Source organism: Cricetulus griseus, chromosome 9 (assembly GCF_003668045.3).
Source record: "Cricetulus griseus strain 17A/GY chromosome 9, alternate assembly CriGri-PICRH-1.0, whole genome shotgun sequence".
In the NCBI taxonomy this organism is placed as follows: domain Eukaryota; kingdom Metazoa; phylum Chordata; class Mammalia; order Rodentia; family Cricetidae; genus Cricetulus; species Cricetulus griseus.
The window spans coordinates 25,208,968-25,217,317 of record NC_048602.1 but is presented as its reverse complement, the minus strand read 5'-3'; positions in this window follow the sequence as shown (position 1 = coordinate 25,217,317).

Below are 8,350 nucleotides of genomic sequence, written 5' to 3'. Positions count from 1 at the left end.
GAGAAAAGCACTTCAGAAGCAAGGCGAACAAGGGCTCATCGCTGAACAGCTGCAGATTCCAGGTGTCTGACAAGTCATCTGCTAGCAGAGAGGCTGGGAAGGACTTCCCCCTCAGCTCAGAACTTTTCTGGCAACAGTTTACTCTCACAGGGAAGAAGTACAACAACACATCTGAGAGTGTGCTGGCCTTTTCAACTGTGAAAGAGTCATTACAACTGAGGAGAGTATGTAAACGTTCAGCGGCCAATATGTTGCTGTCATTAACAGGGAGAGATGCAGTCTATGTAGGAAACCTTACAGTAAATCTCTAGCCTCAGTGGTTAATCAAGAGTTTCTACACCAGAAATGCCACATGAATATGGAGAATGCAACAAATCCCCTAGGCAAAGGCCTAGCTTTATTACCCACAAAGAAGTTCACATGGGAGTAAGACCTCATTAATGTGACGAATATGGAAAATTACTTAGTTGGAAGTGTGACCTCTTTAAGAGAGAATTCACATGGGTGAAAGGTCTTACAAATGTAGTAAGAATGTGGGAAATCCTTTGTACAAAACTGTTACTTTTTTGATTTTTATTTCTTCTTTTCTCTCATATATTATACTCCACTACAAATTTCTCCTCTCTCCTCTCCTCCTGATCCCTCCAACAATCTCTCCTCACCCCCGGATCCATTCTTCCTCCATTTCCCAGGAATGCAGGTTTCTCAGAAATATCAACCCAACATGTCATAACAAGTTACAATAAGATTAGGGAATACTCTTATATCAAGACCAAGATGAAAAGGCTCCCCAAACATATCAGAGATATTCCCCACAGTCCTACTGTTAGAAGTCCCATAAAATCCCCAAACTAATAACCATAACATATTTACAAAGGACCAAGGTCAGACCCACACAGGTTTCCTGATTGTCGCTTCAGTCTCTGTGAGCCCCTATGAGCACTGGTCTATATTCTATAGGCCATGTTCTTATGGTGTCTTTGATCTTTCTAGCTCCTTCCTCTCTTTCTTCCATAGAATTCCCTGGGCTCCACTTAATGTTTGGAAAAATGGTCACTTATTACACACCAGATAGTTCCTATTAAAAAATGACCTTATGAATGTAACGGATGTGGGAAATTCTTCACATAGAGGTCTCATCTTTTCTCACACCATTCACAATGGTGTAAGATCTCATGAGTGTGATAAATGTGAAAACTTATTTAACAACAAATCCGTTCTTATTACCAATGAAAGGATCCACACTCAAGATAGGCCTTATGAGTGTACCGAATGTGGGAAGTCTTTGCAGAAGTCACATGGGAGAAAGGCCTTGTGAATACAGTGAATGTAAGATACTCTTTAGCTACCACTCTAGTTTATTAAACATGAAAGAGTTCACACTGGAGGAAGGCCTTTCTGTGAAGTGAGTGTAGGAACTCAACGACATTCACAGAAGACACTAGAGTGCACACAGAGGTCTAAAGGTTGTTCAGTGATAAAGATAGGGTTGCTGTGACTAAATTGTGTACTCACTCATATATGGATTTTAGACATAGAGTAAAGGAATACCAGCCTACAATCCACACTGCCGAGAAGCTAGTAAAGAAGGAGGACCCTAAGAGAGACATACATTGTACCCTGGAGAAGGGGAAAGGGACAAGATCTCCTGAACAAACTGGGAGCATGGGAAGAGGGGGGAGAGGGGAGGGAGCTAGGAGAATGAGAAGGGGAGAAGAGGTGGAGTGAGGAGGACATGAGGGAGCAGAAAGTTGAGTCGGGGGAAGAATAGAAGAAAACAAGAATGGAGATATCATAATAGAGGGAGACATTTTAGGTTTACAGAGAAATCAGGCACTAGGGAAATGTCAGGAGATCTACAAAGATGACACCAGCTAACAATCTAAGAAACAGAGGAGAGGCTGTCTTAAATGCCCTCCCCTGATAATGAGATTGATGACTGACTTATATGCCTTTGTATAGCCTTCATCCAGCAGCTGGTAGAAGTAGAAGCAGACAACCATAACTAATCACTGAACTCAACTGGAATCCAGTTGCAGAGAAGGACGAGTGATACACACAGGGGTCCAGACAAGGCTAGTAAAACCCACAGAAACAGCTGACCTGAACATTGGGGAGCTCTTGCTCTCCAGACTGATTGCTGGGATACCAGCATGGGACTGATCCAGACCCCAGGAATGTGGGTTTCAGTGAGGAGACCCCGGAAATCTACAGGACCTCCTGTAGTAGTTCAGTATTTGTCCCTAGCATAGGTGTGGACTTTGGGAGCCCATTTCACATAGAGGGAGACTCCCTGAGCCAAGACACATGGGGGTTGGCCTAGGCCCTATCCCGAAGGATATGATAGACTCTGATGACCCCCTATGGAAGGCTTTAGCCTCCCTGGGAGCAGAAAGGATATGTGATAGGTAGGGTATTAGTTGAGGGGGTAGTAGGTCAGGAGGGAAGGGGAGTGGGAACTGGGATTGACATGTAAAACAATCTTGTTTCTAATTCAAATCAAAAAATAAAGTATTAAAAAATGTTCCCCTTCTAAATACATGTTACTATCAGAGGTGAGGCTAGTGATAGTGTTCCATAATATGAATGAAGTCCTAAGTTTGATAGCCAGCACCAGAAAAAAGTTAAATCCCTAATCCCCCATGGATTTATTTATATCAAGGGCCTTTAATAAGGTAAGTAACATGTCTCAACAGTTGAGAGCAAGTATAGCTCTTGCAGAAGACCAGGTTTTGTTCCTAGCACCTTCATCAACTGCTTCAAATGTTAGCTGCAGGGGATCTGATACTGTCTTCAGGACACTCCGGGTACCTTAACTCACCTCAACTCATTGGAGAAAGGCCTTATGAATACAGTTAATAGACACATGCATACACACATAAAAATAAAAGTAGAAAAAGGTAATTGAGATTTTATGAAGTCATGATGGTGGGTTCTAATCCAATAGTCAGATGTCTTTTTTCCCTTTTTTAAAAGTAAATTTTTGTTTGAATTCAATCTTATTTTACATACCAATCCCAGTACCCTCTCCCTCCTATACCCCCAAATAACTCCCCCATCCTACCCCACAGTCACACAGAGGTGAGGCCATCCATGAAGGATCATCAATATCTGACAATCATTTGAGGCAGGACCTAGGCCCTCCCCCCGTGTATCTAGGCTGAGAGAGTATCCCTCCTTAGGGAATGGGCTCCCAAAGCCCATTCATACACTAGGGATAAATATTAGTTCCACTACTAGAGGTTCCAAAGACTTCCCAGGCCTCTTTACTGAATGATAAACTGAGAAGTTGAGAAACAGGGCACAATTTAAAAAATATGAGTTACTATAATATTTTCATCTATAGATAACATTTCTTTTTACTCCATTTAAGATTGTTTTACATGTCAATCCCAGTTCCCTCTCCCTCCCCTCCTCCCCTGTCCCCCACTAACATCCTACCTATCCCATAACCTTTCTGCTCCCCAGGAAGAGTGAGGCCTTCCATAGGCGGTCTTCAGGGTCTGTCATATTCTTTGGGATGCAGCCTAGGCCCACCTCCATGTGTCTTGGCTCAGGGAGTATCCCTCTATGTGAAATGGGCTCCCAAAGTCCACACCTATGTTAGGTACTGATCTACTACAAAAGGCTCCATGGATTTCTGAGGTCTCCTCACTGAAACCCACATTCCTGGGGTTTGGATCAGTCCCATGCTGGTTTCCGAGCTATCACTCTGGGGACCAAGAGTTCTCCCTTGTTCAGGTCAGCTGTTTCTGTGGGTTTCACCAGCCTGGTGTGGACACCTTTGCTCTCCATTCGTCCTTCTCTGCGTCTGGATTCCAGTTCAGTTCAGTGATTAGTTGTGGGTGTCTGCTTCTACTTCTACCAGCTGCTGGATGAAGGCTATACAAAGGCATATAAAACATTCATCAATCTCATTATCAGGGGAGGGCATTTAAGACAGCCTCTCCTCTGTTGCTTAGATTGTTAGGTGGTGTCATCTTTGTACATCTCCTGACATTTTCCTAGTGCCTGATTTCTCTGTAAACCTAAAATGTCTCCCTCTATTATGGTATCTCCATTCTTGTTATATTCTATTCTTCCCCTGACTCAACCTTTCTGCTCCCTCAGGTCCTCTGCATCCCTCTTCTTCTTCCCTTCTCATTCTCCTAGCTCTCTCCCCCTCTTCCCATGCTCCCAGTTTGCTCAGGGGATCTTGTCCCTTTCCCCTTCTCCGGGGACCATGTATGTCTCTCTTAGGGTTCTCCTTGTTTCCTAGCTTCTCTGGCAGTGTGGATTGTAGGCTCCTTTACTCTATGTCTGAAATCCACATATGAGTGAGTACATACCATGTTTGTCTTTTTGTGATTGGGTTACCTCGCTCAGAATGATTTCTTCTAGTTCCATCCATTTTCCTGCAAATTTCAAGATTCCCTTGTTTTTTTCTGCTGAGTAGTACTCCATTGTGTAAATGTACCATATTTTCTCTATCCATTCTTCAGTTGAGGGGCATCTAGCCTGCTTCCAGTTTCTGGCTATTACAAATAGTGCTGCAATGAAGATCATTGAACAGATGTCCTTGTTGTATGAATGTGCTTCTTTTGGGTATATAACTAGGAGTGGAATTGCTCGATCTTTTGGTAGACTGATTCCCATTTTCTTGAGGAGTCGCCATACTGAGTTCCAAAGTGGCTGAACAAGTTGGCACTCCCACCAGCAGTGGAGGAGTGTTCCCCTTTCTCCACATCCTCTCCAGCATAAACTGTCATTGGGTGTTTTCGATTTTTCACCAGTCTTTTTCTTGATATGTCTTGTAAACCTGAAAGCAACAAGGAGACACATGCTAGGAGTCTCATCATGCCCATAGATGCTGTAAATAAAAGTTTTTCCAAACTCATTTCTTTATGGCTAAGACCAATTGCTATATCCAGCAGCTGACTTCTACCCACCAGTTCTCCTCTTCCCTCTTCTAGGTATTTCCCATGACTGAAAAATAGTCACACAAGAAGTTATAACCTCAAGTTGTCAAGATACACAGCCAAACTTATTCTCACTTCCTAGACCCCAGTGCCCTCTCTCCCTTGTCATTTCCACCTGGTGTTTTCAGCCATCTCAGATGGTGTTTTCCTATGTAATCCCCTTGCCACACCCTGATCTGTCCCTAATAACTCTAGTCCCTTTCAGGGATTTGAACACAGTGCAGGTGTTTGGTTTTTTTTCTGAGATGACTCTAATCTCACTGCACTAAGGGTGAAATGATTATCACCTCCCAGAAGGATGACCTCACTTTGTGCCAAGCCTTTATCTCAGCGATAAAACACCCTCCTCTGCACATACCCTGAGTGTGACTGTGGTGGCTATTGCTTCAGAGAAAGTACTTGAACATACTTGGTAAGTTGCCCCCTTGTTTTCTGATAGAATTTTTCCTCTGGAAATGTCTTAAGAAATATGGCCTGGAACCACAAAAGTTTTGAGTCATGTTCTTTGAAACTTTTCCAGAACTGACCAGGAACTCATGGGGTCATATGTTATTTTTCATTTATTTTAGCCTGCATGTGTGCATGGCAGCTAGAACAGCTAAAATGTTTGTGGTAGCATGCTGTCCTCAGTTGCATCTGTGAACATGCATCTGAGCGTTTTTTTGTAACACTCATGCAACTATATACTCTCCTTTCTTCCTGGCCTTCAGTAGTAGGATGAATCTTATTATTAATTAATTTCATTTTATGTTCCCTTTCAAAAATGTGATTAAGATGCCATTAAAAATTAATGAAGACATTTCCAGGATTCTGGGTCAGATAGAATTACAGTCCTTAGCTAAATTACCTGTGACTCTAACATATCACCAGTGTGACAGGGCTTTACTAGGTCTCCATCCTTGGTACCCCTCTCCTCTCCAGTGGGTTTCCAAGGCTGTGACCCAATCCAGTATCCAGGGAGTAGAAATAGAGTCTGTTCCCAACCAGTAGACCTGAGAAGGAACATTTTCCTGTTCTTATTCTAGAACTAAGATGTGTCCAGCTTATTCCTTGCTTCTGTCTCCACAGGGAACATTTTCCACACAGAAAAGGAGGAAGATGTTTGTGAGTGCCTGCAGTTGTTAAATGACACAGTGATCTGGGATCTTAGCAGGTCAGGGATTGAGCTAGTGTCTTGTTTTGGTTTGTTACGTTAGTGTCCACACTTCATTCCTCAGGACACCATGACAAAACTTTTGTGCACACTCTTGAGTGTTCTTTTCTTCCTCACCCTCCTCTTTGTCCCCATTGTCTGTAACACTGGAAATAATCTTTTGTTTCAATTATGCAAAATGGTGGGTTTTTTGCAATACCAGGAGTTGATCTTGGAGACTCGTGCATGCTGGATAAGCGTTCTATCATCGAGCTACATGCCTAGCCCTTTAAGAAATTCTGTTACAAGCGTATTTTATTGTAAGCATTTCCTACTTTGTCTCCTCTATCCCTTTTCCAGATTGTAGTATTTTCCAAAGCCTAATGACTGTTATGGAAATCATTAGTATAATAGCAGTAACTTTTTTTCCATACAGGGTCTCTCTGTAGCTTTGGAGCCTATCCTGGAATTCACTTTGTAGAGCAGGCTGGCCTCGAACTCACAGAGATCCGCCTGTCTCTGCCTCCCCAGGGCTGGGATTAAAGGTGCATGCTACCACTGCCCAGGTAATAGTAGTAATTATTTAAACACATGAAAATTTCTTACAAAAATACTGTTTGAAAAGTTATTTGGAATTATTTATTCATATTTTATGTTTGTTAGTGTTTTGACTGTATGCATATCTGTGTGCCATGTATGTTCTGGGTGCCCATGGACGTTAGAAGAGGTCATTGGAGACTCTCAAACTAGAGTTCTGGATGACTGTGACCTACTGGTTGATTGCAGGGATCTGAAGTCGGACCTCTGAAGGGACAACAGTGCTCTTAACTGTTGTCCAACCACCTTGGTCTCTAACTACAGTTCTTTCTTTTAAAAAATATTTTTGTGATTGTAATGGAATCACAACATTTCTCCTAAGGTTTTTCTCCCTCCCAACCCTCCCATGTCTCCTTCAAATTCATGGCCTCTTCCAGTCTTCTTTTGAAGAAGTTGAATTTGAGGAAAACACTACATTTTAGGTGATTTTTTTTCTATCTTTGGTGGGGAGTGCATGTTGCTTTGCTTGTCCATGGGTTTTGAGTCAGGGACTCACTGTATAATCTTGGATAGCCACAAGGTGCTGTGTAGCCCAGGCTAGTCTTTATCTCAGAGATTCACCAGCCTCTGCCTTCTGAGTGGCAGGATTAAAGGTGCTCTCCACTATGGCTGGCTGGCTATTTTTTAAGGTTAACCTTTCGGTTTATGAGCGATATGTCATATGAATTTTGGTATTATATATGTTTAAGAAAAATCTATTTTTTGCATTTTAATATACTTTATTTCTTAACATTTTTGTTTGGGTACATTCATGTGTATTGATCTATGGATTTGGAGACGTAAGTGCAATGCCTATGAAATCCAGAGGAGTGAATTGGATTCCCTGGGAGCTGCAGGTTGTGGACTGCCTAAGGTGGGTGATGGAAATTGCAGCTGTACCTGCATCCTCTGGCTGAGCATGAAGTGCTCTTAACCACTGAGCAATCACCCCAGCCCCACTTTTACATTTTAATTTATTTGTGTTCATGTGTATATGTGTGCACACGCCGTGTTTTGAATGTGGCAGTCAGAGGAAAGCTTAATTTGTTCTCTTTTTCCACTGCATGGGTCCCATAGAATCAACCGAGTCCATCAGGCTTGACAGTAAGAACACGGCCTGCCAAGCCATCTCACCAGTCCCCCAAATGCACTGCTAATCTAAGCAAGAAGTAAGATAGACTGCAGTGCCCCAGGTTTGTGTTGTCTCCTTCAAATTGCTTACGGGATCACACATGGGATACTTCGATTTTAAATTATTATTTATTTTTATTTGTGTGATACATGTTTACCTGTGTGAGTTTAAGTGCACCACGTGCATTCAGGAGCCCAGGGAGGTTGAGGACATTGGATCTCCTGGAACTGGAGTTTTGCAGGCAGTTTTGAGCCACCATGTGAATTCTGGAAATCAAATCAGATTCTCTGCAAGATGATTTTTTAGGTGACTGCAAGGGCAGTCATTTCCCTTAACCTCCTAGCCACCTCTATAGCACCTTGCAATAACTGATTTTGAGACTATGACTTATTCCGACCTTTTAAAGATACACGCGTAGAGGTGCATACTTGCAATCTATAATTTCTTTGTTTTGCAAATAATGGTGTTTCCTCAAAGGGAAACAGCAAACAGGACTTCCTTATCAGGACAATCCAGGTCATTCAATCTTTCAGGGACTGAGTTGGAGAGCTT